Source organism: Aedes albopictus, chromosome 1 (genome assembly GCF_035046485.1).
Source record: "Aedes albopictus strain Foshan chromosome 1, AalbF5, whole genome shotgun sequence".
Classification (NCBI taxonomy): Eukaryota; Metazoa; Arthropoda; class Insecta; order Diptera; family Culicidae; genus Aedes; species Aedes albopictus.
In genome coordinates, this window is record NC_085136.1 from 227,990,664 (window position 1) to 228,011,638 (window position 20,975).

The following is a 20,975-nucleotide window of genomic DNA, read 5'->3' on the forward strand; positions in this document are numbered from 1 at the left end:
CTAACAGTCCTGATAAATTACAGTGCCTGCCAAAAAGTGTCGCACAAACCTTTTTATCAATAGTCGTTTGCTCATCTACATGTTTTTCGCCCGATAAAAAATTATCTGAAACAGTTTAAACATTTGATAAAATCATAAAATTTTCTTGTTCATAACGACTAAAAATTCTACAGTTTCATAATCAAAAATAGCTTACCAAAACTTCGTACCGGCACTGTGTCAAGTAGCCACCATGTTGCATGTCTGAAAATTTGTTTGAAAAACCTACACAAATCAGAGATATGCCGAAAACTTTTCTTCGTATTTCCAATCCGATGGAAAGCGAATGAATTCATGAAGAGTGAACATGCTTGTTTCACCATAAATTTTGAATGGCACATGAAATTTTGTCATGGTGGCCAAACATCGAGGATAGATTGAAAATAAAATGTGAGTCATATTTTTTTAAGCCATCACTAAATATCACATAATAGATGGAACATTGATTTGCATAGTGTGCGTTTGATAAATTAGGATTTTGCTACTAGCAACAAGTCATTACGATGTTGCTGAGAACGTATTCAATACTTTATTTTATGTTATAAGAATGTATTGAAAAACGCTTTTTCGGTGATATAAGTGTATGAAAAAAGGTTTTTCATATTCGGAACAAAACTTTGACGTTTGTATGAAACACGTAATATATACATTAATTTAACAAGTTGTGTTACTTGGGTAATCCAAACTTGTTTGTGATCACTTCAAAATGGCGTAGTAGCTAGAGGGTTAAAGTTAATCGTTAAACTTAACCGTTGATTCATTTAAAAAAAAAAAATATGTACCCAATGCTGCCTAACCTAAAGTACACATTTACCTGAGGAATCCATCATGCTGCTTCTAAGAATGAATTTCGCTGTATGATTGAAACGTTTGGTTCATAAAGATTGAGCGTACAATTAGATGTTTCATGCAAGTTCATACAGATTTTATGATAGAATGGAAGCCAATAAGGCACGCACCATCCCAACAGATAGGTTCTGTCCCATCTTCCCCATTTAACAAATCTATATCATATACCGAGAGCCAAGAACTCACTCGGAGTTCGTCCGTATCAAAAGACGTTCGATTCGATAGGAGCGAGCGGAGATAAACCGTCTAGCTGAGAAGTGGGAGATTGTAGGTGCATGCATGCATGTGTTGCCTGCTTAGAAGATACGCTACGACGTGCGACACGCCGGAGACCGACGACGACGACAACGGCTGTGTGGTGTGCGTAATAATTTTTTGACAGCTGTTTTCGTTACCCGCTCGCAATATCGATGGGTGGTGGTAGTGGGTGGCCGAAGGAGGAAAAGTCCCGACGGGCGACTGACTTTTCGGTGGTCCGTGGAAAATCGCGAAAATCCCGTGCTCTCGTGCGGTGGGTAATTCGCTGCGTTCGCCGCCTCGGGCTGTAAGTTTTCTTCCCTGGTCGGGCCTGCGAGGGGTTGTTCCCCAGTGTTCTTGGTGCGGTACCGTTCTGAGGGTCGGTCGTCGGTTACCGGGGTCAAAGTTGACGAATTCAGGTGCGATTCGTAGTTGCAAGTTGGGGTAGGTTTCGATTCGGTCACCAAAGTGGAACAGAAAAGTGAAATATCGTAAAATATGGCATAATGATGGGGGAAATGGGGGGAACAGCTCGCACAGAGCGAAGAACGGCCAAGTGCGGGCAGCGTTGAAGTGAGAGAAATTGGGTGATGATATAAGAAAATTTTAGAGAACTAGAAGACGGAGAAGAGGATCACTCACCAGCAGGTTGTGATGCCACTACTGTCTTCGGTTCGTTTCGATTGTGGAGAGAAGTGAACAAATGAAGAGAAAGTGAGAGACTCGCTCTTGTTTTGTGGGGGATCCGAGTGTTTTGATTGTGTTACAAGTTGGTGTACGGCACGGAAGATGGTAACGAATGGATTAAGGAAGATAGCTACAGTGAATCAAACAAATGACCGAACAGGAATATTTGATCGTTAAACTATTCTCATGAAACATAATGCCATATAGAGTTGCAGAAGTCAATAATGGCGCTGGCTACGTTCTCATGGTCATCGTGGGAGGAATGAATGGAAATGTTAGTGTAATGCTAGTGCCATTGAAGACCGTTATCAAATCTGCACCTCCACGGCTGTCACGGGAAGAAGTTTCGTTATTTATTAGAGAGAGGGAAAAAGTCACATGACCTGGATCTACTTGGATGAGTGAATCAATTCATGTGACCTGTATTGGAATCAGAATACTTATTTTCATGACACATGAAACAAGTGAACACTCATGGTGACGAACTAATAAAATCATTATTGGTAAATGAAAAATAAAATATTAAAACAAAATATACATAAAAGAGGTAAGGATGTGACATGCAGCGTAACGATCACTCGGGCCAACACTTGATATGGCGACACTTATTGTTGAGTAAACACATAAAAATATTGTTTTAGTTACACATGCCATATGCATTCTACATATTATGCCAAACATTTCAATAGCTCCTATCTGCATTTGAGAGGCTCTCTTTGTTCACTTTTTATTTCAATTATTGCAATGTAATGGTACACTTTTCAACTATTTTTGCAGTACAAACCACAAGACGATTGTTTTGACCATCGTTCAATACAAGGAGACAATCATAATACAAATAAACAGCTGAGATATTAACGAAAGAGAGGGGAACCAAAGAGAGCCTCTCTTCTGCAGATAGGACCTTTAGACATGTTTGGCCTGATATTCCTCTCGGAATGGAGCGCAAATAAAGACTCAACTTTGGCTCTTAAGGCCCCTTAGCGTGTCATCGCAAAATGGCTTCTTCAAAATCATTGACCGAAATCAACTTTACACAACGTTGCACCAATTCATATTTGTAACAAATCGACACTTATCTTATTCTATAAAATAATCAATTTCACGCAACATATTTGGCATAAAAATGAATTCATACTACTTCAAATACAAGCATCTTTCCAAGTAATCGCGATACTAAGCATTATTTCACTCGAAAGTAGAAATTTTTAACGATTTGTTTCGACCGCACTCAAAATGTGGTTGGCGGTGTTTACCACCCACCGCAGTACCAACGACGACGGCGGCAGCGCGGCAAGGGCGTAGCCAGCTTTTCGGTCAGGGGGGGGGGGGGGCAAGCACTCTTAGAAAATTTGTGCGTACTAGCTTCTATATCTATACGCAATACGATGATATTGAATATAATAACATTATATTTTAAAAGCATTATTTAACCCTTCAGCAGTCACGCAGTTGTTAAAAAAAACTCGCCTGATCTACATGATTCAAGGTGGTGCTGGTAGCGGTGAGCAATTTCTGGAAGAATAAGGATTTTTATTTCTAGAATTTCCTGGTTTCTGCATGAGTACTTTTTTAATTATCTTCCAATACTATTCGCTGAAGGAATTTCTCATAAATTCTTGAAATAATCATAACTAAATCATCATGTAAATCTGGAGAAGTTTTTGGGTGCATCTCTGAAAAGATTATTGAAGGATTTCTAAAATTTCTGAAAGAACTCCTGAATGAATTTTTGAAGAGAACCTGAGAGAAATTTCTGAAGAAATAATTGGAGGAATTCCCGGAGCGGTCCCTGGAAGACTTCCTGTATAAATCCCTGGAGCGATTCTTACAGGAATGCCTGGAAGAGGCTCTATAGAATCCCTGGAGGAAATCCCGGAGAAATTTCCGGAGGGATCCCTGGCAGAATTTTTGATAGTATACCTGGAGGAATTCTTGTATAAATTATGGGACGAAAACCTAGAGAAATATCTAAAGCGATTTCATGAGGAAATCCTAGATGAAGTTCTAGATAAATTTCTAGAGAATTCCTTAGAGGAAGTTCTGGAGAAATTCTTGGAGAAATTCTGGGAGGAATCCCTAGAAAAAATTCAGAATAAATCTCTTGAGGAATTCCTAGAGGAAATCTTAGAGAAATTTACTAAAATCCTTGGGGGAGTTCTTGGAGATATATCTGAAGGAATTCCAGGAGGAATCCCTGAATCAATTCCTGGAAAAATCTCTAGAGAGAATCCTGGAGAAATGCCTGGAGAACCTTCTGAACAAATTCATGACGTAATTCCTGGAAGAATTATTGGATGAGACCCAACAAGAAATCCTAAAGAATTTCCTGGAGAAACTTCTTGGATGAATTCTTGGAGCAATCCTTGGAAAAAATACTGGGGAAATCTCCAAAGGAATTCTGGGAGGAATTGCTGATGAAATTTCTGAAAAAAATCCATTGAGAAATTCCAGGAGGATTTCCTGGAAGAACCCCTGGAGGAATTTCTGGAGGATCCCCGGAAGGAATCTCTGGGAATATTCCTGAATAAATTCGAGGAGAATTACCTGCAGGAACCCCTTAAGCAATTCCTGGATAAATCTCTGAAGGAATTCCTGAAGGAATGTCTGGAGGAATCCCTTGAAAATCCTAAAAGTATTCCTGAAGAATCTCTGAAGAAATCCCTTAAGGATTTCCTGAATTGCTGACATAGTTTCTGAAGGATGCCCAGGAGCAATTCCTGGAGAATTTCCTGGAGGAGTTCCTGGATAATTGCCCGAAAGAATTTCTAGAGGTGTTCCTGTGATATTTGCTGGAGAAATCTCTAAAGAAATTCTTGCAAAAATTACTGGATGAATTTCTAGAGGAATCTCTAGAGAAATTCTTGAAAATTTCTATTTCTATATCTGAAAAAAATCCCTTGAGAAATTCCTGGAGCGGAACTTCTGGAGGAACTCCTGGAGGAATCCTCGAAGGAATCCCTGAAGGAATCCCTAGGGAATTCTTGAAGAAATTTGTGGAGAAATCTCTGGAGAAATACCTGGGGGAATCCCTGAAAAATTCCTGAAGGTTTTCCAAGAATTTCTCCTCCTGGAAGAATCTTAGAAGGATTTGCTGGAGAAATCCATGGGAAAATCCCTGGAGAAATTCGTGCAGAAAACTCGGAGGAATTCCTGAAGCAAATTCTGATGGAATCTCAGGAGAAATTCCTGGAGAAATGCCTGGAGGAATCTCTAGAGGCATTGCTAACCAAATTTATGAAGGATGTTCTGGGGCAATTTCTGCTGGAATTCCTGGAGGAGCTCCTGTAGAAATTCCTGTATAAAATCCTGGAGCAATGCCTGGAGGAATTCCTAGAGTATTCCTTTGGGAATTGCTGGCGGATTCCATGATGAAATTCTTGGAAGAATCTCTAGAGGAATTCTTGAAATAATTACTGGATAAGCTTCTAGCGGAATCTCCAGAGGAATCTGGGAGATTTATATTATTTTTCAATTTCTGAAAAAATCCCACAAGAAAATCTTGGAGGAATTTCTGGCGAAATTTCTGGAGAAATTCCTGGCGAAATTTCTAGAGGAATTCCTGGAGAAATCCTCCAAGGAATTCCTGAAGGAATCCCTGGATAAATCCTCGTAAAGAAATTTGTGAAGAAATTCCTGGAGGAATCTCTAGAGAAATTCCTGAAAGAATACCTGGAGGAATCCCTGAAAAATTACTGAAGGTATTTCTGTAGAATTTCCTGCAAGAATTTCTGAAGAAACCCCAAGTCGATTTGCTGGAAGAATCTTTAGAGGAACTTCTGTAGGATTTCCTGGAGAAATCTTCGCAAAAATTCCTGGAGAAATTCGTGGAGAAATCCCTGGAGGAATTCCTGAAGCAATTCATGAAGGAATATCAGGAGAATTTTCTGGAAAACTTCTGAAAAAAATCCCGGAAGATTTTCAGGAAAAATTCCTGGAGAAATTGCTGACAAAATTTCTGGAGGATGTGGAGGGGAAATTCCTGGATCAATTCCTTGAGTAATGATGAATTCCTGAAGAAATTCTTGGGATAATTCGTGGAGAATTTTCTGGAGGAGTTCTGGAGAAATTCCTGGATTAAAACCTGGCCTGCCTGCAGGAATTTCTGGAGGTTTTCCTTCGAAAATTGCTGCAGGAATCCTTGAAGAAATTTCTGAACGATTTTTTGGAGAAATTATTGCAACAAATACTGGATGAATTTCTGGGGGAATTTCTAGAGGAACTCTGGGAGAAATTTCTAAAAAATTCCCATGAGAAATTTCTGGAGGAATTTCTAGGGAAATTTCTGGAAAAAATCCTGGAGAAATCCACGATGGAATTTCGGAAGGAATCCTTGGGGGAATTCTTGGGGAAATTCGTGGAGAAATCCCTGGAAAAATCCCTGAAGATGCTTTTGGAGGATTTTTTAGCGAAATTCCTAGAGGAATCCATGCCTGTAGGTAAATGTGGAGGAATTCCTGAAAAAAATTTAGAAGGTATTTTTAGAGAAAATTGAAGGAATCCCTGAAGGATTTCCTAGAGAAATTCCTGGATGAATTACTGACATAACTTATGATGGAATTCCTTGATCATTCCCTGGTAAAATCCTCGGAGGAATCCCTGAAGAAATTCTTGAAGAGGAGACCCCGAAGAAATTTATGGATGAAATCCTGGAGGAATGCCTGCGTGTATTTCTGAAGGAATCCCAGGAAGAATTCCTGAAACAATCCCAGGAGAAACTCCTGGAACTACTCCTGGAGAATACCTGGAGGAATTTCGGGAGGAATATCTGGTTGAGTTGCTGGCTGAATCGTTGAAAAAATTCCTGGTGAAATCTCTGCCAGAATCCAAGGATGAATCTCTGGAAGAATGCCTGGAAAATTTCCTGGAAGAATGCCTAGGAGAACCCATATTGGAATTCTTGGAGGATACCCTGAAGTAATTCCTTCAAAAAATCTTTGGATAAACTCCTGTAGGAGTCTCTGGAAAAAATCCTTAGAGGAATCCCTTGAAGATTTCTTGGATAATTTTCTGTAGGAATTCTTGGAAGAATCCCGGAAGAAATTCTTAGAGGAATCTCTGGAGGAATGCTTGGAGGAAGTTCTGAAAGAATGCATTGAGGAAAACCTGAAGGATTTCTTGGAAGAATCTATAAAAAAGAAATCTTGTAGGAATTCTTGGAGGGATCCCTGGAGGATATCCAAGAGGCATACCTGTAGAAATTCCTGAAGAAATCTCCTGAAGAACGCCTGGAGAAATCTCTAGAAGAATTTCTGGCGGAATTTCTGGAGGAATCTCAAGATGAAATTAAATTCCTAGAGGAAGTCCTGAGGAAATTCGTGGATGTATATCTTAAGAACTTCGTAGAGGAGTACCAGGAATAATTCCTGAAGAAATCGCAGATGGAATTCTTGGATAAATTCTGGAGGAATCCTCGGAAGAGTTCCTGATGAAACTCCAGAAGGAATCCCGGAAGCGATTTCAAGAGGAGTTCTTAAACAGTCCCTGGAGGAAGTACTGAATTATTTCATGGAGAGGTTCCTTAAAGAATACAAGGAGAAATTTCTGAAGGAAGCTATGTAGAAAATTTTAAAATAAATTGTTCCAGAAAGAATCACAGAAGGTATTCACGAGTTAAGCCCTGCAAAAAATCTTGAAGGAATTCCTGGAAGATACCCTAGAGAAATACCTATAGGATTAACGGAGGAATCTCTGGAAATACTCCTGGAGGAATCTCTAGAAGAATTTCTGGAGGAATCTCTAGAGGCATTTCTGAAGGAATCCCAGGTTTATTGTTTAGAGGAATCCCTGCAGCAATTCCCAGAAAAATCCATTTAATAATCCCTTGAGAAATTCCTGTAAGAATCCCAGTAAGAACTCCTGAAGAAATTGCCGATGGAATCCTTGGAGAAATCCTGAAGGAATTCTAAGAAGAGTTATTGGAGGAACTCCATAAGGAATCCCTGCAGCAGTTCCTGAAGAAATCCCTGCAGAAGCTTCTGAAGAAATCCAAGGTGGAATCCCGGAAGCAATTCCTCGAGGCATTCCTTAAGGATTCCCTGAACAGTCCATGGAGAAACTACTGGATTAATTCCTGAAAGAATTTTAAGAGGAACTCTTTCCCATGAGTTGTTCCTGTTCCTAATCCCTTGAGTTGTTCCTGAAAGGAAAACAGAAGAAATTCCCGTGTGAATCCCAGGAGCTCTTGAAGGAAAACACGGAGGAATCCCTGAAGAAAAAAAAAACCATGAGGAATCCTTGGGAAATCCCAGGAAAACTTTTTTAACAAGTTACTGGAAAATATTGTGTTGGAAAAAAATATGGAGGAATGCATGTCTGCAATAATTTTTGGTCGAATTATTGTTGGAATCTTTGGATGGACTCAAAAAAGAATGGTTGTACAATGTTTTAAGGAACTCCTGATTTTTTTAGCAAGTCTCTGATAAATTTCCTGTAAGGGCTTCTGGAAGATATTCCTGCTGAAATATTTTGAATTATTCCAGATTGAATTATATCCGTAGTGGAATTCTTGAAAGAATATATGAAGAAATCTCTGAAGGAAAACTTGCAGAAATACCTAAAAGAATTCTGTTGACATTCCTTTGAGAATCACCGAAGAAATTCCTGAAGGAATCCTCGAAAAAATACTGGAACAATCACTGGAGGTATCTCTATAGATATCCCAGGATGAATTCCCCGAGGTGTAACCCATAAAGGAACTCTTGAAAAATTCTCTGGAGCAATCTATGATGGAATCACTGAAGGAAGCTATGAAAAAAAATCCTGGAGGAATTCGTCGATGCATCCTTGCAGAAGTATCTATAAAAAATCTGAAGGAATCGTGGGAGGAATTGTTGACTCATTTCATGGATCAAAACCTCAAACATACACAATCAGAACCCTGCAAGATGTCGATGGGAGGAAAACGAAGGAGAAACTCCTGGAGAAGTCCCTTGTGAAATTTCTGAAAAAATCTCTGTAGAAGTTCCTGAATAAATGCCTAAAGGAATTTTTGCACTCTATAGCAGCATATGGTTCGACAAAGACCTTTGTTTTTTCTGCCGGAACCGGTTCCGGCATATCTGGAAAATTTGGCATTCTGTTCTTGTATTCCATGAATAAACAACACAAAATTTAGACATTTAACCAAGCTTGATATTTGGTTAAAAAAATCTAAGATAAAGTTGAAGTGGTTATCTTGGAGAAATATTTGGTGAAATTTCCTGTGGTTATCGAGTAAAAAAGGTTTGATAATTATGGACAAACACCCAAATTAATAAAATAATATACCGCATTTAGTTCACTACTGGACTGCGAACTGCGACTTTATAAGTGCGAAAACGTAAATAAAAGTGCGCGGTTGCATCATATCAGGTTAATGTCTTCGGCGCACTATTTCTTCAATCTATGGAGAACAAGTGCTCTGAAGACACCGAGTTGATTTGATGCAATCGCGCACTTTTATTAGCGTTTTCGCACTCGTGAAAACTAGTGCGATAGTCCAGTGGTGAACTAAATGCGCTATATTTTTTTGAGAATTTTTTTCTGGAATTCTGAATTATTTTTAATATTTGAGTTGGCTCGATATTAAAAAAAATCTGGCGGTCAGGGGGGGGGGGCACGGCCCCTCCCTGCCCCCCTCTGGCTACGCCCATGCAGCGCGGTGATGTCTTTTGGCGCGCACAATCATCGATCATTGCACGCAGTGATGTCGGTCCTGCGGGCCAAAGGCCTGAAGGTCTTGGTATCGAATCTGGGTGAGGTGAACTGAACGCTTTTATTTTTTTTTAATTCTTGTTTTGAAATCAAAACATTGTCAACAACGAATTGATGTGAAGTTCCATTAAAATTGGAGAGGTATTGAATGTTCTTTTTCGAATGATATTTAATTGATAATAATTTGATTAGACAGTAGTGCGAATTCAAGTGCCAATCAGTTTATATCAGAGTGCAGATTTTTTACCGTGTAAACAGTGAGAGAGCGTACCAAAATAATTCGATCATTTTTAGCTTGTTAAAAATCTAACATTTTTCGTGACACTTGGATATGGTTCCTTGTTAGGGTAACCTGGGGTAATACGCACCCCTGGGGCAAATCGCCCTCACGCTATTTCACTATATAAGTGAAGTACCGTCAGATGCAAGCAAACTAGACGTTAAATTGAGCCGAACAAGCCCAAGAATGACGAGAATATTCGACTGAAAAGCGTGGAAAACGATGGTTTTCCACATTTGGAAAGATTGTCTAATTTGAAGCGCACGCAATTTAAGCGATTGTGCGCCGATTATATGGAATCAACCTTTTAACTACCATCCGCCTCCAACACCTTCCGTTTGCTGCCGTAAATAGTAAGATGGAGCCGCCTGGTATTTCATTAGAATTCAAAGCGGAAAATGCCAGAGGTCGTATTGCCCCACCTCAAGGTGCGTTTTGCCCCCAACAGTTTGTCAGCACCCAAAACGTAACACTTTTTTAATTTGTTAATATGATTCGGTAAAATTGATATCACGCGAACCAAAATTTGGTATCACTTAGTTAAATAAGTAAACTAATTTTCAATACGCAAGACACCCATAAAATCATCTTAACCTTAGTGATTGTGTCACGTTTGCTTAGGGGTTGCATATTATCCCACCTTCCTCTATTCATTGAAGTAGAGTAGTTTACTGCTGGAGTTGCTTTCAAATGATTCATATTCTCGAAATGTTTACATTGGTGATACCGAGACGAAGAGGTGCTATTTTTGTCTGGTTGTTTATGAAAGAGGTATAGAAAGGCTACACAACTACTATCATGCTTGATGATTGCTTGGAATAAGAATCAAATAAGAAGAGCAAAATTTGAGATGACACGCCAAGGGACATTATGAACTTTTAGACTTTCCAACAAAACTACAGTTATTGTTCATCATTTGGAAGAACTAGTCTTTATCTTCCGATTTCTAGCTTGGACTACCTACACAGAAATAAATTCTGAAAACTACACTTGACGTAAATATTGGAACGTTTAAATTTCCATTCCATTTCATTCGATTTTACATAAAAAATTCTTGTACGCAAAGTTGTAAGCAAGCTACATACTGCAGACAACCTGTAACTTTACAATCCGATGAAGAATTGTGTTGAAAGCGATGGAGGTCATTTTGATACAGCGAACTCGATGTAACAATTTGAACTGTGTAGATAAATCAGAAATAAAAATATGCCGCAGATAAAACTTTTTCATGTTTTACAATTTTGGCGTAGTTCATATTCATTTTTTTTAGAAAATTTGGCAACTTTGGATTAAGTTTACATAAAAAAAAATCCGGAAACTGTGTCACTGTTTGACAAAAACCCCTCTTAATATTCGACAATTTTGAAGTTCTATTGAGAGATAATTAACTTTTTAAATAAGAATTTATCGTAGGCAAGAATAATTTATAATTTCCAAAATGCTACTATGAATTCCTTTGCTAGTGTACTGAGATAGAGTGGCATGCAAAAGATTATCATAAATGTCAAACTACTTTTTTGCAATTGTCTTTTAGCGCCCTTCACAACCTTCGCAAAGGTGGGCCAACTAACCGGATTCTAGTCCCCACGAGGTTTTGGTAGAAGCAATTAAGATGTTATTGCGTTCGTAAGAGTTTTATGAATGGTGTTTCATAATCACCTTGTAGTTTAGCATAAAACTTAAAATGTTACTTGGGATGTTCAAGATAATTAAGCGATTTTTTTCAGGAATTCTTAAAGAGATTCCATTGAAACATTTATTTAAAAAAAACTCTACGGAATCTTTCAGAACAATTTCAAGATTATTTTCAGAAATTCCACACAGAAATTGAATCCCCTCCCTTCTCGATGCGTCGTGTAATTTATGTACGGTCCCTCTTCAGGAATAACTCCAGGAATTCCTCTATAATGTCATTTTTTTTCCAAGGCTTCCTTCGAACATATATTTTTCAATAATTTCTTATTCTATGGGATTTATCTAAAATCGGCCTGAAATTACTAACAGGGATTTTTTCTAGTGTATTTAGAATATTTGAAGGCATTTTTTTTAGAAAGACTCCATCAAAATTTTCTCCAAAGATTCGTATATACATCTAGGTGTTCCTCTTGTATTTCTTCCAGAAATTCTTCCAACGGTTTCCTTCAGTAATGCGCACAGGTTCTTTTTAACCAACTCTTCCAGATTCTATTGAAAATTCCCGCAGAAAGGATTACTTCAGAAGTTCCCCCAGGTATTCCTCCATGTATTTTCTCTTGAATTCCTCAAGGATTTCAATCAAATATACTTTTAGGAATTTTACTCGGATACGTTAGGAAATTCAGAAATTTCTTCAGAAATGAAGCCTAGAATTTCTATAAGATTTTTTTCCTAAATATTAAATATGTTTTTTATTGAAATTCCTCCAAGTTTTTTTTTTTGCAAATAATTCTCCAAGAAAATCTTCAGCAATTCTTTCTAAAATTCCTTTAGGAATTCTTCTGGAATTAGCCTAGTAATTAAGGCAATGGATCGCCAATCCGGAGATGGCGGGTTCGATTTCCGTTCTGGTCGGGAAAATTTTCACGACTCCCTGGGTATAGTATATCATTGTACTTCCCACGCAATTTACTTACCTTACCGGTCAGGCTAAGGCCGCACACTGCGGCAGGATTGAAAATACATGGAAAAAACCTCTAGCTCGTCGAGATGTCGAGATCCACACTTGGTGTCTTCAGAGAAAATATTTCTATGAACGATATTCTGAGCGGTAGCATATTTTTCTTACGTTATTCGCATAAAAGTCCTATAAGTCATTTTGGCCATCTTTCATTTTAGCGGTATGGTGTCTTCGGCAAAGTTGTTCGGCTATTTATGCTGAAAAAGTTTCAAATTTCCAAAGCCTACTGTTCTTGAGATATTAGTCGTTTTATTAAATATCTATCTAAAATCGAGTTTTTTCATTAAATTATGTATGTAAACAAATTTAATGTCCGTTTTCGAGTTATAATAATGAAAAATACTAAAATAAAACATATATCAAAAAAATAGTTGGAAAAAACAAAATATGCATTGATTTTTCATAGAAAGTTCCTGAAAATCATGCAAAATGTGTATAGGACGTTCTTGCAGTCGGGCAAGTTCGGGCAAGTTTTTTCATCGGCGATCACCTAAAAAATACATAAGCTTTCATGTAATTTTTTTTTTCACCGACATGATATTTGATGATTTTTTTTAAATATTGAACATTTTTGCAGATATATTACCATGTTGTATGTTGCCAAGTGAACCATGAGTAGTATAAATGTAGTCTAGTCACACGTTTAGTTATTTTTAGGCTTCAAACAAATTGTAAAACACAAAAATGTCCTAAACACGCCATTTAGCTTTGGTTTTATTATTATCTTATATAATCTTATTTGATACAAATATTTTTTGTGTGTTCAATGATCTAAAAACTCACTTTTATTGGCGTTTCGGACATTTTTGTGTTTTAACATTTGTTTGAAGCCTAAAAATAACTAAACCTGTGACTACATTGTATTTATACTTCTCATGGTTCACTTGGCAACATACAACATGGTAATATATCTGCAAAAATGTAGTACTAATTCACACGAAACAGTAAACTTTGAACGCTATTTTAAAAAAATCATCAAATATCATGTCGGTGAAAAAAATTTACATGAAAGCTTATGTATTTTTTAGGTGATCGCCGATGAAAAAACTTGCCCGAACTTGCCCGACTGCAAGAACGTGCTATATACATTTTGCGTGATTTTCAGGAACTTTCTATAAAAAATCAATAAAAAATTTTGTTTTTTTCCAACTATTTTTTTTTTTTGATATACGTTTTATTTTAGTATTTTTCATTATTATAACTTGAAAACGGACATTAAATTTGTTTACATACGCAATTTAATGAAAAAACTCGATTTTAGGTAGGTATTTTATAAAACGATTAATATCTCAAGAACAGTAGGCTTTGGAAATTTGACGTCTTCGGCAAACTTTTTCAGCATAAATAGCCGAACAACTTTGCCGAAGACACCATACCGCTAAAATGAAAGATGGCCAAAATGGCTTATAGGACTTTTATGCGAATAACGTAAGAAAAATATGCTACCGCTCAGAATATCGACCTTGTTCATAGAAATATTTTCTCTGAAGACACCAAGTGTGGATCTCGACATCTCGACGAGCTAGAGGTTTTTTCCATGTATTTTCAATCCTGCCCCAGTGTGGGCCGGGGTGGCCTCTGCTGTACATAGTAGCCGCCTCCATTCCACTCGGTCCATGGCTGTTTGTCTCCAGTTCCGCACTCTGCGTAGGGTCCGCAGATCGTCCTCCACTTGGTCGACCCACCTAGCTCGCTGCGCTCCACGTCTTCTTGTACCGGTCGGATGACTCTCGAGAACCATTTTAGTCGAGTTGCTATCCGACATCCTGATGACGTGACCCGCCCACCGTAGCCTCCCGATTTTCGCGATATGGACGATGGTTGGTTCTCCCAGCAGCTGATGCAGCTCGTGGTTCATTCGCCTAGTCCCGTCTTCCATCTGCACTCCGCCGTAGATGGTACGCAACACCTTCCGTTCGAAAACTCCAAGAGCGCGTTGGTCCTCTGCACGTAGGGTCCATGTTTCGTGCCCATAGAGGACGACCGGTCTAATCAGCGATTTGTAGACGGTTAACTTCGTGTTACGGCGAACTTCATTCGATCGTAGAGTTCTGCGGAGTCCAAAGTAAGCATGATTTCCTGCCACAATGCGCCTCTGAATTTCTCTGCTGGTGTCGTTGTCGGCGGTCACCAGTGAGCCCAAGTACACGAATTCTTCAACCGCCTCGATTTCATCACCGTCGATATAAATTCGGGGTGGCGGGGGCGGTGATTCCTCCCTGGAGCCCTTTGCCATCATGTACTTTGTCTTCGACACATTGATGACTAATCCGATTCGCCTGGCTTCGCTCTTAAGTCAGATGTGCGTTTCCGCCATCGTCTCAAATTTACGAGCAATAATATCAATATCATCAGCGAAACCAAGCAGCTGAACGGACTTCGTGAAAATCGTCCCACTCGTGTTTATCCCCGCTCTTCTTATTACACCCTCTAAAGCAATGTTGAACAGCAAGCACGAAAGACCATCACCTTGCCGTAACCCTCTGCGAGATTCGAAGGGACTCGAGAGTGTCCCTGATACTCGAACTACGCACATCACTCGATCCATCGTCGCCTTGATCAACCGTATCAGTTTATCCGGGAATCCGTATTCGTGCATAATCTGCCGTAGCTGTTCTCGATCGATTGTATCATACGCCGATTTGAAATCGATGAACAAGTGATGTGCGGGCACGTTGTATTCGCGGCATTTCTGCAACACCTGGCGGATGGGAACATCTGGTCCGTTGTAGCGCGTTCACCCATAAATCCACCCTGATATTGCCCCACGAACTCCCTTGCAATCGGTGATAGACGGCGGGACGGCGGCATAAAAATGTACTTATTCACAGAGTCGTAGCGTGGGGTTGGCCAGGTTGGCCCCCGCCAAGGGCGCTAGCCTCAGAGGCGCGCCAAATTGGCCAAAGGCTGGAAGGAATGGTATGGTGTTAACAAGATTCAACCTTATACACTGTATCTCAGAAACACACATATTTTCACACCCCACAGTTATCATGTTTTTGCTGTTGTAGCATTTTTCCATATACAGATTTGTTCAGACTTTCTTTTGAATGTTTATAATAGTTTTTCCTGGGAATTCATACCCCTTTTAAGATATTATTCTATATTTTTCCCAATTTGATCTTAAAAAATAAGAAATAAAAATAGGAAGCTTTGTGTAAATTTTCAAAAAATCACAATTTCTGTAGAAGTTTTAATAAACCCATCAGCATTCTCACTATGTCTCAAGTTATCTTCCAAATATATTTTCAACCAAATCAACCATTTCAAAAGTTAAGGTTGATAAGATAGATTTTGTTATTAGAGCAACTAATTCCAAAAACAGCCTCGACCAATCCTCATTTGCTTTTGCAATTAACTAATACAGATCTACTTATGAAATATTTCGATTTAATATCTTGAAAGTTTCATAAAGCACCTGTGGTACGCACAAAACTGAATGAACTTTTCACGGAAATATAAGAATGGATCATGTGAGGCTTCTTAGAGGACTCCAGAATAGTTATAAACTTTAGGAAGTATGCTGTTAAAAAGCTATTGAAGTTGTACTGAAAAGTGATATAAAAAACTGAATGAATTCCTAATAAAACATGTGAAATAGTTTGGTAGAAATAAACAGAATATCTAAAAAAATATAACGTTGAAAATACAAAAAAAAATAATACAATGCTTTAAAAACAGTTTTTAATGGAAATTCGAAACAAATATGAAATTCTCGAGAAAAATATATTTTTTCTCAAAAAATGTCACCAAAATATCAAAACAAAACAACTTTTGAAGAAATTTAATAATAAGGAAAACAATAGACATTACTATGGGCCGCAAATCGGGATGCTTGCCAAGGGCGCCGTGGAACCACGCTACGGCTCTGCTTATTCATTTAATGGCAGGCAAAGAATGCCTATCAATTAATAACAGTGGATTTTTTTAAAAATGTGTTTTGTTTCTGTGTGTTACAACCTAAGCTAATTCTACGCTTAACCGTGGAAGTGCTCAAAGAACACTAAGTTGAAGTGAGGCAGGCCAAGTTCCAATGCGAGCGTCGAGCCATAAAGAAGAAGAAAAAAAACTGAAGAAATCTCTAAAAGTTTTCTCTTTGGGGTTTCTCTAGTAATTCCTTCAGAAATATCTCCAGAGATTCCTTCGGGGATGCCTCTTGGAACTCTTCCGGATTTTTACAGAAATGTTTATAAAATTAAATAAAGAATACTGGAAAAACTCTTCAAGGGTTCCCTGTAGAAATTTCTAAGGAATTCCGTGGAGAGAAATTCCTAAAGTTGATCTTGAAAAAAAATCTACAGCAACTCGTGCAGAAATTGCATTCTCGTTAAATTTCCGGAGGGAGTTCTGAAGCAAACCCTTGAAGAATGCTTGGAGACTCATCTGTAGGAATTCTTGAAAAAAAATCTTGCAAAATGACCAAAAGGTATTAGTGGACATAAATCCCTGAAGCAATATTTGAAGTAATCCTTAGAGCTAAGAGGATTTTTCGGAGGAAAATTAAACAAAAGAAATTTATAGTAAATCTGGAAGAATCATGAAGAAATTAATTCTTTAGAAATTCATTTTTCTAAAGAAATTTAATTTTTTGAAGAAATCTCTAAAGGAATATCTGCAAAACTGGAGAATGCTTGCTTTTTTTCCTAGTGCAATATTTTCACTAATCGATCATGTACATTATGAAGCCCGATGTCTTCACTAGATAAAAATGTTTTCTCCTCATGTGTAAGGAATGCAACTGTGTTGAACATTTCTGAATTGTTATTCCTTTCTGAAAGCAAAAAGACAAGTCTTTTATGTCTAGTGGCATTAGATGAAATATTATACTTCAGATTTCAAGTAAAATTTTCTCTCGGTGTTGGGTCGTGCTCGAGTCAATGGGAGCTGTGTACAGAGTTTTCTAGCGTACAATCCTTGATCCAATGTTTATTAAAATGTTCAATTCAATAAACGAAGCTTTTACCTTGACAGAACATATTGAGCATTGCAAGGTTTTTGAATCTCTGAAAGCACAATGTTCACACATCCAAAAACAAAGGAAACAGCACGTACGCAAACCGATTAGTCGAGACACCACCCCGAAATACGCATCCGCTTCTGAGAAACAGTAACGACGACTTCAACCAATCTTATTTTTTTTTATGGATCACTGTACGGATGATTTCTCGGTGCACTGTAAGTTTGACCGAGGCCGTGTAGAAGTTCTCGGAAGAAATATCACTCTTAGTACATCTAGAACAAATCCACCGAAAATCTCCAATACGCATGTATGTATGTAACTGCAAAAGTATCTCCCACAATACTCTTTGACTTTCTTCGCATTGAATATCTTGGTCACTGTTTGTACAGCGATGCCCTAGCTTGGCGATTTCTCTTTTTCAGTGAGCGACTGCGACTGATGATGAATGGTTTCCAATGTTTTCGGCTTTGCATTGTCGATTGACACAATCAGGTGAAACAAGAATAAAGCGATACGACGACGACTGCGGAACGGCTATCAGTCGAGCGATTGTCGTTTAGCTATTTGGAAATCATCTACCAACTCAGGTACCTACATACGTTTCTTGGTTTATCACTACATCTCGGGAAGAACCGTTTCGTTATCAGCGGATTTGGCTCACTCTCTGTCTGTAATGTGTGTCACGTGAGTTAGAGGAGGTTCTTACGTTACGTTCATTTCTATGTCTACGTTTCTGATGCTCGTAATTCATGCGGTTGGAAAAGATCATCATATATCGACATTTGAGGTTGCGAATAATTTAAAATAATATGGATACTTACAGATGCTTTGCTCTTCCTCTTCTTCTCTATGGCTCTACGTCCCCACTGGGACTTGGCCTGGCCTGCCTCGCTTCAACTTAGTGTTCTTTGAGCACTTCCACAGTTATTAATTGAAGGACTTCTTTATCCTGCCATTGCATGAATTTGTATATTGTGAGGCAAGAACAATGGTACACTATGCCCAGGGAGTCGAGAAGATTTTCCCGACCGGAACCGGAATCGAACCCGCCGTCTCCGGATTGGCGATGCATTGCCTTAACCACTAGGCTAACTGGAGACGCTTAGTATTTTCGACTGTGTTTTTGATTAATATTTCGTCGGTGAAAAGCATCGGTTTACTTGTTTTGGAAGTTTCTGAATAACTTCTACAGCATTTTATTGGCGAATCCTCTTGAGATCCTGCAATAGAGTAAAATTTTTAATTGCATTTTATACAGAATATTTTTGTTCAATTCGAAATGTCCTCAACCATCTCGTTCCACCTGTGGACGACATTCTAGGGACCGTCTTTCCAGATCGATTGAGTAGAACAAAGTTATAATAATGGTGCTTACATTCGGACATTCTCAATTGACCTGATGTAACTCACTTGCACCGTAAAACCTATCATGAGGGTGCGTTACATACAAACGACTCTCTTCGCGTTGCCAATATAGAAGATGTATGTAAGTACTGGTATACAAAGTCCACGAAGGTTTCTACTAACAGGTATGTAAGTAGAGTCCACTACGTATGTTCGGTTTTCAGAAGTTAGATAACAGCACTCATCATCTTCGGCTTCGAGTTCGCACTGGTTCTAGGTTGAAACTTGCGTCGTTTTTCGTGGGTATACTATACATAAATACTACTCATTATTGTATCGATGCCAGCTACTACTGTGCGACGACGACGACGACGATGCTGCAATGCTGCGTCTGATCATTGCATCTAACTCCCATCGATTTTAAATCGGGTGCCAATATAGTTGGGGGATGGGTGTGAAATGCATCATTCATTTAAACTCTTAAAATGATGAAATAGACAGGGTCAACTATTTTGACAATGCATGAACACAAGAGTAAACATCTGTTTGCCACTAAAGAAAATCCGATCGAGTCAAACCAGATATTTGAGAAATTTGAATTTGGTCGAATATTTGACCCTGTGTACAAGCATCTTAAGTGTTTCGACGCGTGGAAAGATTGTTTGGACTCGAGAGTTTGAGCACAGCGTTAATGATTAATTACGATTAATGATTAAAAATAGTGAGTAATCGAACGTTTCATTGATATTATACAGTAAACTATTTGATACTTTTATTTTAATCATACGAACTGTTTTACTATGTAATCCATTTATTGCATACTTATAGGCGTTTAATCATTACAAATATGTGATCAATGGTTAATCAATGATCAGTTTCAAATGTACTCGATTTTGATCTTCGCCACCAACCTAGGATTCAAAAACAGACATCGGGTTACTTGTTCGAAAATCTTACCACATTTGATCTTTGCATTTTGAATGCACACTTAACTGATCAAAATTCTGCTTTTGGAAAGGGCGTATGCGTTTTTCACATCAATGTTTTTGAAAAAAAATTAACTGTCTTGGAAATTCGCAAGTCACTTACTGAATATAATGCAGGTCATTCAAGCTATAACTTGGAGTTCTGAACCTCAGACCTGTAACAGTAGTCATATCCACTATACAGAGTAACGTTACATAATCATGGCTATTGGATCTGCTTGAAAACTAAGTAGTATTATTGTATGCATTTAAGATCGTCTTCAATCTATCCTGAAGTTTAGACCTTGACATCTACAACTGTTACAATAGTTATATTTGCTATAAACTATAACACGACATAATTAAGTATTAACACATTCAACCGTGATGTTACAGCGTTTTGTCGTCTTGAAGTAAAACTCAGTTCGTGAGAAAGCTAGATGATGAACAAGTTAGTGAGTTGGTTAATGAGTTTTCAGTGAGTGCAATGCGAAATTGAGATAATGAGCTAGTGAGTGAATTGAGCTGCTCAACCTAGATGACTGAACCAGCTAGGGGTTCAACAAATAGTGTTCTTTACATAGCCAGCAGTGAAGCTGTGCAGCATGAACATCCAGTATGCTTCGTATTGTTGACTTGACAGATTGGATCCCATTCGTTTGAACTAATGTAATGACTCCATCCCAGCGAGAACAATGTTGTCGTTACCAGAAACTGGGGTCAAAGCGTTTGAATGGATGGGATCCACACTGTCAAGCAATCTAAGCTGACATTGTTTTTATGCTGCACCGTTTCATTGCTGTCTACGGAAAAACACTACTAAGGCTAACCCAGTCAACACACGATCGCATATGATGCTGAATAGAATGCAAAAATGAAGGCTATAGACGTACACTTTACGCGCGGTTAAATGGAAGTATGTACGTATATGGCCTCCACTTGAGCATCCAATTCAACATCATATAAGACTTTGTGTTAGCTGGGAGCTAACGACTTTACTAACTCACAAGCTCACTCACTCAGTCCGGATCAATATTTCAAATCACTACATTATTCACTAACTCATTACATCACTCATTAACAGGCTAACCCACTTGCTAGCTCACGCACTCAGCTCACTAACAGGCTCACTCACATACTAGCTTATGCACTTAGCAAGTCACTCACTCATTAAGGACAAACGTCTTAAAGTCCCGCTTCAACACTGCATCAGAACTTCAAACGCACAAATCTCAAGAAGAAGATATTTCAGGCCAAACATGT

At 38.4% G+C, this 20,975-nt stretch overlaps 1 protein-coding gene across 3 annotated transcripts in view; it reads left to right on the forward strand.

Annotated features, from left to right (window-relative positions):
- The first annotated feature begins 1,142 nt into the window (after positions 1 to 1,142).
- Positions 1,143 to 20,975, forward strand: part of LOC109430557 (probable serine/threonine-protein kinase DDB_G0267686) — a 235,217-nt gene continuing 215,384 nt past the window's right edge. The window contains exon 1 of one of the 3 annotated variants that reach the window (XM_062846369.1): positions 1,143 to 1,432. The gene's annotated coding sequence lies outside the window, so the exon portion shown is untranslated. The other 2 variants (XM_029857919.2, XM_029857920.2) reach the window with 2 other exon arrangements.